Genomic DNA, 8,488 nt, shown 5'->3' on the forward strand with positions numbered 1-8,488 from the left:
GTATGTGACATGATGGATATATTATTTATCTTGATCTTGGAAATCATTCCACAATACATATGTACGTCAAATCATCATGTTGTACACTTTAATATATAAATTATATTCCTCAGTAAAGTCGGGGGTGGGTGGGAAGGAAGTTTTCAGGCAGTGTGGAAAATAACCTTGTTTTCTGCAGGACGTATACATCCTTAAATGAAATATGGTCATCGATACATGTGGAATTGGTACACGTTGCTTTTTCTATTTTATCTCACCTTTACACCACCCTTTGGATGTGGGTGTTTTGAATAAAGACATTACAAAGGAATTTTAAACAATCAAACTTGAAAATCAGTGTCTCTCCTTCAAGAAAACTGGGCTAAGGGTAACAAAATGTGATTCACAGTCTGAGTTCAGCCTCCTAATATGCCCTCTGCTCTGAGTTACTGGAATCATACATGAACTTCTATTTCTCATTTTACAATATTAACACCCTAAAAATGGAATGCCAAAATACCACTCCAAAAGATAATTTTAATTATATTCCATGTCTTCCTATCATGCAAATAGGTCTTAGTTTCCCCAAAAGGGTTGAAAGGAAACTGAACCACTATTTTCAAAAATGCTTAATACTCTCTGTCGATTCTTTCATTTCAGACACCTCTTCCCTCCTAAAAGACTAACTGGAAATTACATATCCGCTTTGGAATTCCCTTAGTGTTCTATTTCTTTTTCTAAGACGTATGCCACACTCTATGTCATTAAGAAGTTAGATTTTACCATCATCCATTTTTTGCTGTGGGATTATAAGTTTTTTGAGAATAGATATTCTTTCTCATTCGTCTACGTACCCCAAATGAAACCGTGGGTTAAATCCATTTCACCTACCTTCAATAATCAAGGTCACTTTAAGACTTGCAAGTACTCCAAGCAGCACGCAGTCTAAACAATAAAATGCTTACCTGAGTTGTTTTCTAGGAACTTGTAGTCTAGTTCGAGCTGAGCCGGTTAAGACTGGAGAGGACCACCAACCCTCCAGCTGGGTAAGCACTGTGTTGCTCCGTGACCTTTGGAAAGTGCAGAAGCCATAGCTTAGCTACACCTGCGCAGAAGGACAATTATTGCGCCTTTTCCCAGTCAGCGCTCCCCGCGCTCCCCACGCCTCAGACCACCCTGCTGCTTTATGTGTTAGCCCATGAATGCCCCAGCTCTTTGCCTTCGGGGAGGCAGTTGTGAGATTGGTTCTCTGGTGTCCTCACTTGGCTGTCTTGCAAATAAATCCTCGCTGCTGTAAACCTCAGTGTCTCAGCGTTTTTTTGGCTTGCTGTGCCTCAGGCAAGATGAACCTGGTTCCGTAACATAATCACCAGTGAACCAAATCTACAGTGTTAGATACATGTTGAACTTAAACTTTCACTTTTCTTCTTAACCTCATTAAAATACTTAAGCATTTTGTGGGTAGCTTAACAAATGTACCTGCTTAAAGAATGCTACCTTTTCCTTTAGTATTATCTATGATTGGTGTAATTCTTTGATTCACCCAATAAAAATTACAGCCCAACCAAAGAATTAGCTTAGGTCAGTCTATTATTACATCTGGAATAAATAGCTTTTGGAATAGAATTCCTAGTTAAAATTCTTTAAATATGTGTAAGAATGTCAAGGAAAAATATATCAGTGTAAATTTTATACAAAATTGCTTAGCTTATTTTTTAAAATTAGGATATCAATTGTTAAATTCATCCAAGGCAAATCAAATTTCTGCTTTCTTGATTTATTTGCTATGTTGTCATAAAATTTTATATTTAAATATATGAGCAGAAAGTAGTTATGAGATTCAAAGTAATGGCCCTTATAGGACACTGTGAAACTACCAATATTCCAAAACAAGCTCTTGTCATTTGAGTATTTTGAATTAATTGTTCCTCCACCTAAGATATAACTACACTTTTAAGTAATGTGACAAACCAAGGATCAATACACACAAGTTTCACTGCCTATTCAAAACCTGAAGTTGGTATTTTCTTTCCAAGATTTAAATATATAAAATAAAGGTAGAGGAGCTAAGGCTCAGACTTCGGTCGGATCGCAGGGAGAGGACTAGCGGCGTGAACACAGCCTGAAGGGGTTAGTGCGCCACGGCTAGCCGGGAGGGAGTCCGGGGAAAAGTCTGGAGCTGCCTAAGAGGCAAGAGACCTTTTCTTTCCTCTTTGTTTCCTGGTGCGCGAGGAGAGGGGATTAAGAGCGCTGCTTAAAGGAGCTCCAGAGAACAAGAGAAGGAAAAGACCTACAATAACAAACCCAAAACAATTAAGAAAATGGGAATAGGAACATACATATCGATAATTACCTTAAATGTAAATGGACTAAATGCTCCCACCAAAAGACACAGATTGGCTGAATGGATACAGAAACAAGACCCATATATTTGCTGTCTGCAAGAGACCCACTTCAGACCTAGAGACACATACAGACTGAAAGTAAGGGGATGGAAAAAGATATTCCATGCAAATGGAAACCAATCTTATAAAACCTTGTTCATCATTCAGATAGAGTTTAGTGAATGTTCCAAACTTTTGAGTAGTCCTTCTTTAGGTAATTTTTAGAGACCTATGCTCTTTTTGGTTTGCGGCTTTGCCAGTTCAAAAATGACTTCCAAGTAACTGTGTTCCTTTGCAAGTCAGACAGAAAGAAAAAGCGTGTGTAGGGTGATGAATGAAGTTTCTGAAGAGCCCGTACTGGAAGCTGCACACTTCACTTCCACTCACATTCTATGTTTAATAACTCATTCATAGGGACACACCTAGTTAATTGCAAGGGAGTTTGTGAAGTGTATTCTAGCTGTGTGCCCAAGAAGAAGAATGGGGTTTCATGGGTAGCTATTCAGACTGCCACAACCCACTCTTCTGGTCATCAAATATTTTACACACAAAACACTCTCCAAAGAGAAAACCCAAAGTCTCATCCAGTCACTGTATCTAAATCCAAGACAAGCATGTCTAGGAGAGGTGCAGTAAGTACTGTCAAGTGAATGTGGCTCTTCTTCATCTGGAGATCTATGAACCAAGTAGAAAATTTATCACTGTAGAAGGCAGAAAACACCACTCCCCTCCCAAAACAAGGTGTTCAAGCCCTAAGCCCCAGAAGCAGTGAATATGTTAGGTTATACAGCAAAAGAAAATTAAGCTTGCAGATGGAATTAAGTTTTCTAACTGGCTGACTTTAATATAAGGAAATTACTGTGAATAATCTGGTGGGCCCAATGTAATCACGAGGGTCCTTAAAAGTGGAAGAGGGAGCCAGAAAAGAAGTCAGAGTCAGGGAAGGAGATATAATGATGAAAGGACATGAGAGTATGATGTGAGGACTCAATCAGCCACTACTGGCTTTGAAAATGGAGGAAGAGACCATGAGCCAAGAAACGTGGGCAGCCGCTAGAAGCTAGAAAAGGCAAAGACATGGATTCCCAGTTAAAGCCTCCAGAAAGGAACACAGCCCTAGAGACAATTTAATTTTGTCCCAGTGACACCTGTATTGGACTTCTCCCCTCCAAGAGTATAAAATAATAAATTTATACTGTCTTAAGCCACTAAATTTGTGGTAATTTGTTACAGCATCAATAGGAATCTAACACAGCTCTCTCCCTGCATAAATATTCAATGTACAGAGAGGGTGCTGGAACAGGATAACCACAAAATATTCCCATTTAGGAAAGGAAAAGGTAAGACAGACCCAGCAGTTCGGGCTCACAGCAAAGCTCTAACTTTGAGGAGAAGGCATTGTGATCCCCTCTTTGTCCTGCTAATTAGGAGAGTTCCTTGATTACAGCTGATTTTGTTCTCTGATAGCAAATTCCTTATTTTTTTTAGCAGGCAAGGCTCCTGGCTCCAACCTCTGCAAGGTTTCTTCTCTGTCATTATTTTCTACCTGAAATGGACTTTGGAATTATGCTTTCCTTAGAGACTGTATAGTTTTTACAACCTGCTTCTTGCTCATGCAAATCAGGAGCCACGATATTTTTGGAAATATAATTAAAAGAATACTTTCTAAAACTTAATAGGCATATTTTCTAATTGATTCCAGGTAGTTCCTGTGTCTTCAAGCACATTGAAATTGCTTTCCAGATAGAGCTAGAATAAGATGTATTCTTTGGTTCTATGCTGGTGGAGCACTGTAACCAGCTGGTACTGGCTTTCAAGAACCAATTGTTTTTGCGAGGCAGTTGGCATCTCGCTGGTAGCTTAAAATTGTCTATGGCAGGAAAGTTTATACCATGGACATTGGAAAATACTATAAATCATGGCTTTATTTGTGTATTTTTTTTGACACCCGAATGTTCAAATTTTAATAGTAGAGAACTGCCTATGTCTCTTTTTCTCAACTTAATATAGGCTAACTTAACTCCCTCTGAGGAAATCAGTTGGAATGCTGCATAACTAAATCATTGATGTAGAGCTGAGTTATGTTATTCCACTAAGAATTCTTACTGGGCCTTTCATTCAATGATTTTAAAATTCTTACCTCCTGCTCTTTGGTGCTTAGAATCATTCAGCATTTCTAGCCCTACAAGGCCCTAAAATTCTGAAATTTCTCTACTCCCTAAACATTTCTGCTTGTAAACCAACCAGTTATTTCCTGACCTTATCTTCTAATAATAGCTTACAAAAAGCAGAAAGTAAATGTCAACCCATTATTATCACCACCATTCAAGTTATTGCTGGTGACGCTTTCACATGTTTTCTCACCGCATCAGAAAAATCTCACTGCAATATTGATTTAACTGCCCAACCACTGTTCAACAACTAAGCTACTCCATATATTGTAAGGTTTTGTTAAAATAGAACCCCACATCAAATTATCAATTTTTGTATTTGTTCAGGTACCATTACTTACTATAATTGATGAATCCCCAAAATTATGTGTGAGTTCGTCTCACACATAAACCCCAAAGGGAGGTCTGTGATGTGCAGTTGGCTCTTGTTCAAGTGGTGATTCAGGGGTTCAGTCTTCCCTATCTTAAAGATATTGCTTCCTAGGTCACTGTGCTCTTCTGAGACCAGCTGACTGAAAGCAAAAGAGCATGGAAGATTATGCATGGGGCATTTACATGTGCCAGTCCTGAAAGTAGAGTACTTAATTTCTGCTTACACATCTTTAGTTAGAAATCATTCACATGGAAACACTTTACTGCAAAATAGGCAGTACACGTAGTCTAGCTCTTTGGCAAAAGAAGAGAAGAAATGAATTGGTGAAACCAGCCCATCTCTGGCATAAGGGCTTTTCATTGTTCCACTAAGTACTCTATGTGAATGGTTAATGTGTCCCCATAATTTAATTTTTATCTTATTTTGCAGAATTTTATAATTTTGAATTAACGCATCATCATGCAGTGTCTGTTCTAGATACTAATGGAATTTTCATTTCTGGAAATCAGTATCTCTAAGGAAATTCATGAAATAGAAAGTATATGATGTGCAATACCCTGTAGCAGGTTTACAAAATACTTTCAGAGTAAGTTTTCCTATCTCTGAAAGCAATGGAGGTGCATATTTGAATCAGAGTTAGTTAAGTTGTAATCCTTAGGCATGTGAGACATAGAATCTAACATCTTGGGTTTAATTGCTCATACAGTTTGAAACCTTAGTCTAGTTACTATATCTCTTTGACTTACAACTGGAAAATGGGGATTAAGAACACTAGTTATTTTATAGGACTATTGTGAGAATTAAATAAGAAAATGCATATAAATCACAGTTCAGGGCCAAATAAACAGTAAACATGGAATACATTTTAGTTATTGATTACCGAGCACTCTTTCTGTTTGAATTACCAACATTGCAAATTATCCTTACTAAGCCCTGTTATACTTTGGATGTTGGGGCTGCTGTACTCACAGTGATCATGCTCATCAGGACTTTTAACTCCACAAATAAAGTGAAGACATTAATTCACATTTTACTTTACTGCCAAACACTGGAGTTTTTCAGATTTGTTTTTAGAAAGTTCACTATATTTTTATTTCCAGGATTTAGATAACTGCCCTGTGTCTTCTAAACACGGGTTTCTGACGTGGAAGCAAACAACCAAAAACAACTCGAAACTTTCCAAAAACACAAAAAGTGATCACAACTTGGAAGAAGAAAGAAAATGGCATGCCTATATCCATGAAGGTTAATGTGCTATTGTCATTTATGTCATATTAAAATGAAATTCTAGCAATGCTTGTTTGAAGCCTGACAGGACAATGATTAACATTTCTTGAGTGGTTACTACATGCCAAGCACATAGGTAAGGAGAATGTGAAATGCTGATATATGTTAACTCATTCCATGTTCACAAAATTCACAAACACCCTAAGAATTAGGTACCATTATTCCCATTTTCCAAATGATCAAACTGCTGCATGATAAAGATAACATAGTTGTGCAAGTTGTGCATAGTTGTAAAGGGCTAAAACAAACATGAGAGAGGGTCGTCAGTTTCCCCTTTGTCTTCTATCTTTACTCCCTTTTCTTTTTTACTATCTATCTTTGAAATTTGGCTAGCCAATAAACCAAAAGGCTTGCAAAAATAGTTCTTGAACAATATTATTCTGATGGTCAAAACCTGCAAGAAGGAAGGTAAAAAAAGGAACAATCCTGAACCACGGTGTTTGGTTAAAGGAAAGTACTGCTGTCTGAGCCAAAACATCAAAGACATGTACTCACCTTCCCCCTATCCTATAAAATTCTGTCCCTGCTTCAATCGAGGAGTTAGTTACCTGGTCTGCTGGTGCTGCCTTATGCGTATCAGTGCAGTAAAAAGAACCTTAACCCCTATTTAAGTCACTTAAATCATTTTCCCTTAACAAAGATAGCAATGCTAGTAAGTGGCAGGCCAGGATTTGCATGAACCCAGTCAGTCTGGTTCAAGATTTGATTCTCTTATCCACTTTATGCCTCTTTTTTAACATTTTTCATGGAAATTATCATGCATATGCAAAAGTAGAGAGAATCCTATAATGAAAGAAATCCCATGTACCCATAGCTCAAATTCAACAATTAACAACACGACTGTCATTGTTTCATGTATTCTTCACCCTATATATATATCTTTGTTTTCCTGGAGTATTCTTCTTCACACTCTTTTCCATTCTGGTTTATCACAGATATCGAATATAGTTCCCTGTGCTATACAGAAGGACCTTGCTGTTTATCCATCCTATAGATACTAGCTTGTGTCTGCTAATCCCAAGCTCCCATTCCTTCCCTTCTCCACTCCCCCTCTCCCTTGGCAACCACAAGTCTGTTCTCTATGTCTGTGAGTCTGTTTTTTTTTTCATAGATATGTTCATTTGTTTTGTATTTTAGATTCCACATATAAGTGATATCATATGGTTTTTGTCTTTCTCTTTCTGACTTACTACATTTAGTATAATATCTACGTCCATCCATGTTGTTGCAAATGGCATTATTTCATTCTTTTTTATGGCTGAGTAGTATTCCATTGTGTGTGTGTGTGTATATCACATCTTCTTTATTCATTCATCTGTCAATGTATTGAGGTGCTCCTATGTAGGGTGCAAAAATATTTACAATTGTTTTATCTTCTTCTTGGATCGATCCCTTGATCATTATGTAGTGTCCTTCTTTGTCTCTTCTAATAGTCTTTATTTTAAAGTCTAAGTTGCTTATTTCATCTTTAGCTCTTCTAGGTCCTTGTTAAATGTTTCTTGCATTTTGTCTATTCTATGTCTAAGATTTTGGATCATTTTTACTTTTATTATTCTGAATTCTTTTTCAGGTAGACTGGCTAGTTCCTCTTCATTTGTTAGGTCTGGTGGGTTTTTATCTTGCTCCTTCAACTGCTGTGTGCTTTTCTGTCTTCTCATTTTGCTTATCTTACTGTGTTTGGAGTCTTCTTTCTGCAGGCTGCAGGTTCGTAGTTGCCGTTGTTTTTGGTGTCTGTCCCCAGTGGCTAAGGTTGGTTCAGTGGGTTGTGTAGGCTTCCTGGTGGAGGGGACTAGTGCCTGTGCTCTGTGGATGAGGCTAGCTCTTGTCTTTCTGGTGGGCAGGTCCACGTCTGGTGGTGTGTTTTGGGGTGTCTGTGGACTTATTATGATTTTAGGCAGCCTCTCTGGAAATAGGTGGGGTTGTGTTCCTGTCTTGCTAGTTGTTTGGCATAGGGTGTCCAGCACTGTAGGTTTCTGGTTGTTGAGTGAAGCTGGGTGTTGGTGTTGAGATGGAGATCTCTGGGAGATTTTCGCGATTTGATATGTGGAATTGGGAGGTCTGTTGTGGACCACTGCCCTGAAGTTGGCTCTCCCACCTCAGAGGCACAGCACTGACTCCTGGCTGCAGCACCAAGAGCCTTTCATCCACACGGCTCAGAGTAAAAGGGAGAAAATGTAGAAAGAAAGAATTTGTAGAAGTAGAAAGAAAGGAGGGAGGGAAGGAGGAAGGAAGGAAGGAATGAGGGAAGGAAGGAATAAAAGAAAGAAGATAAAGTAAAATAAAATAAAGTAAGA

Source organism: Neophocaena asiaeorientalis, unplaced genomic scaffold, assembly GCF_003031525.2.
Source record: "Neophocaena asiaeorientalis asiaeorientalis breed wild unplaced genomic scaffold, Neophocaena_asiaeorientalis_V1.1 scaffold809, whole genome shotgun sequence".
In the NCBI taxonomy this organism is placed as follows: Eukaryota; Metazoa; Chordata; class Mammalia; order Artiodactyla; family Phocoenidae; genus Neophocaena; species Neophocaena asiaeorientalis.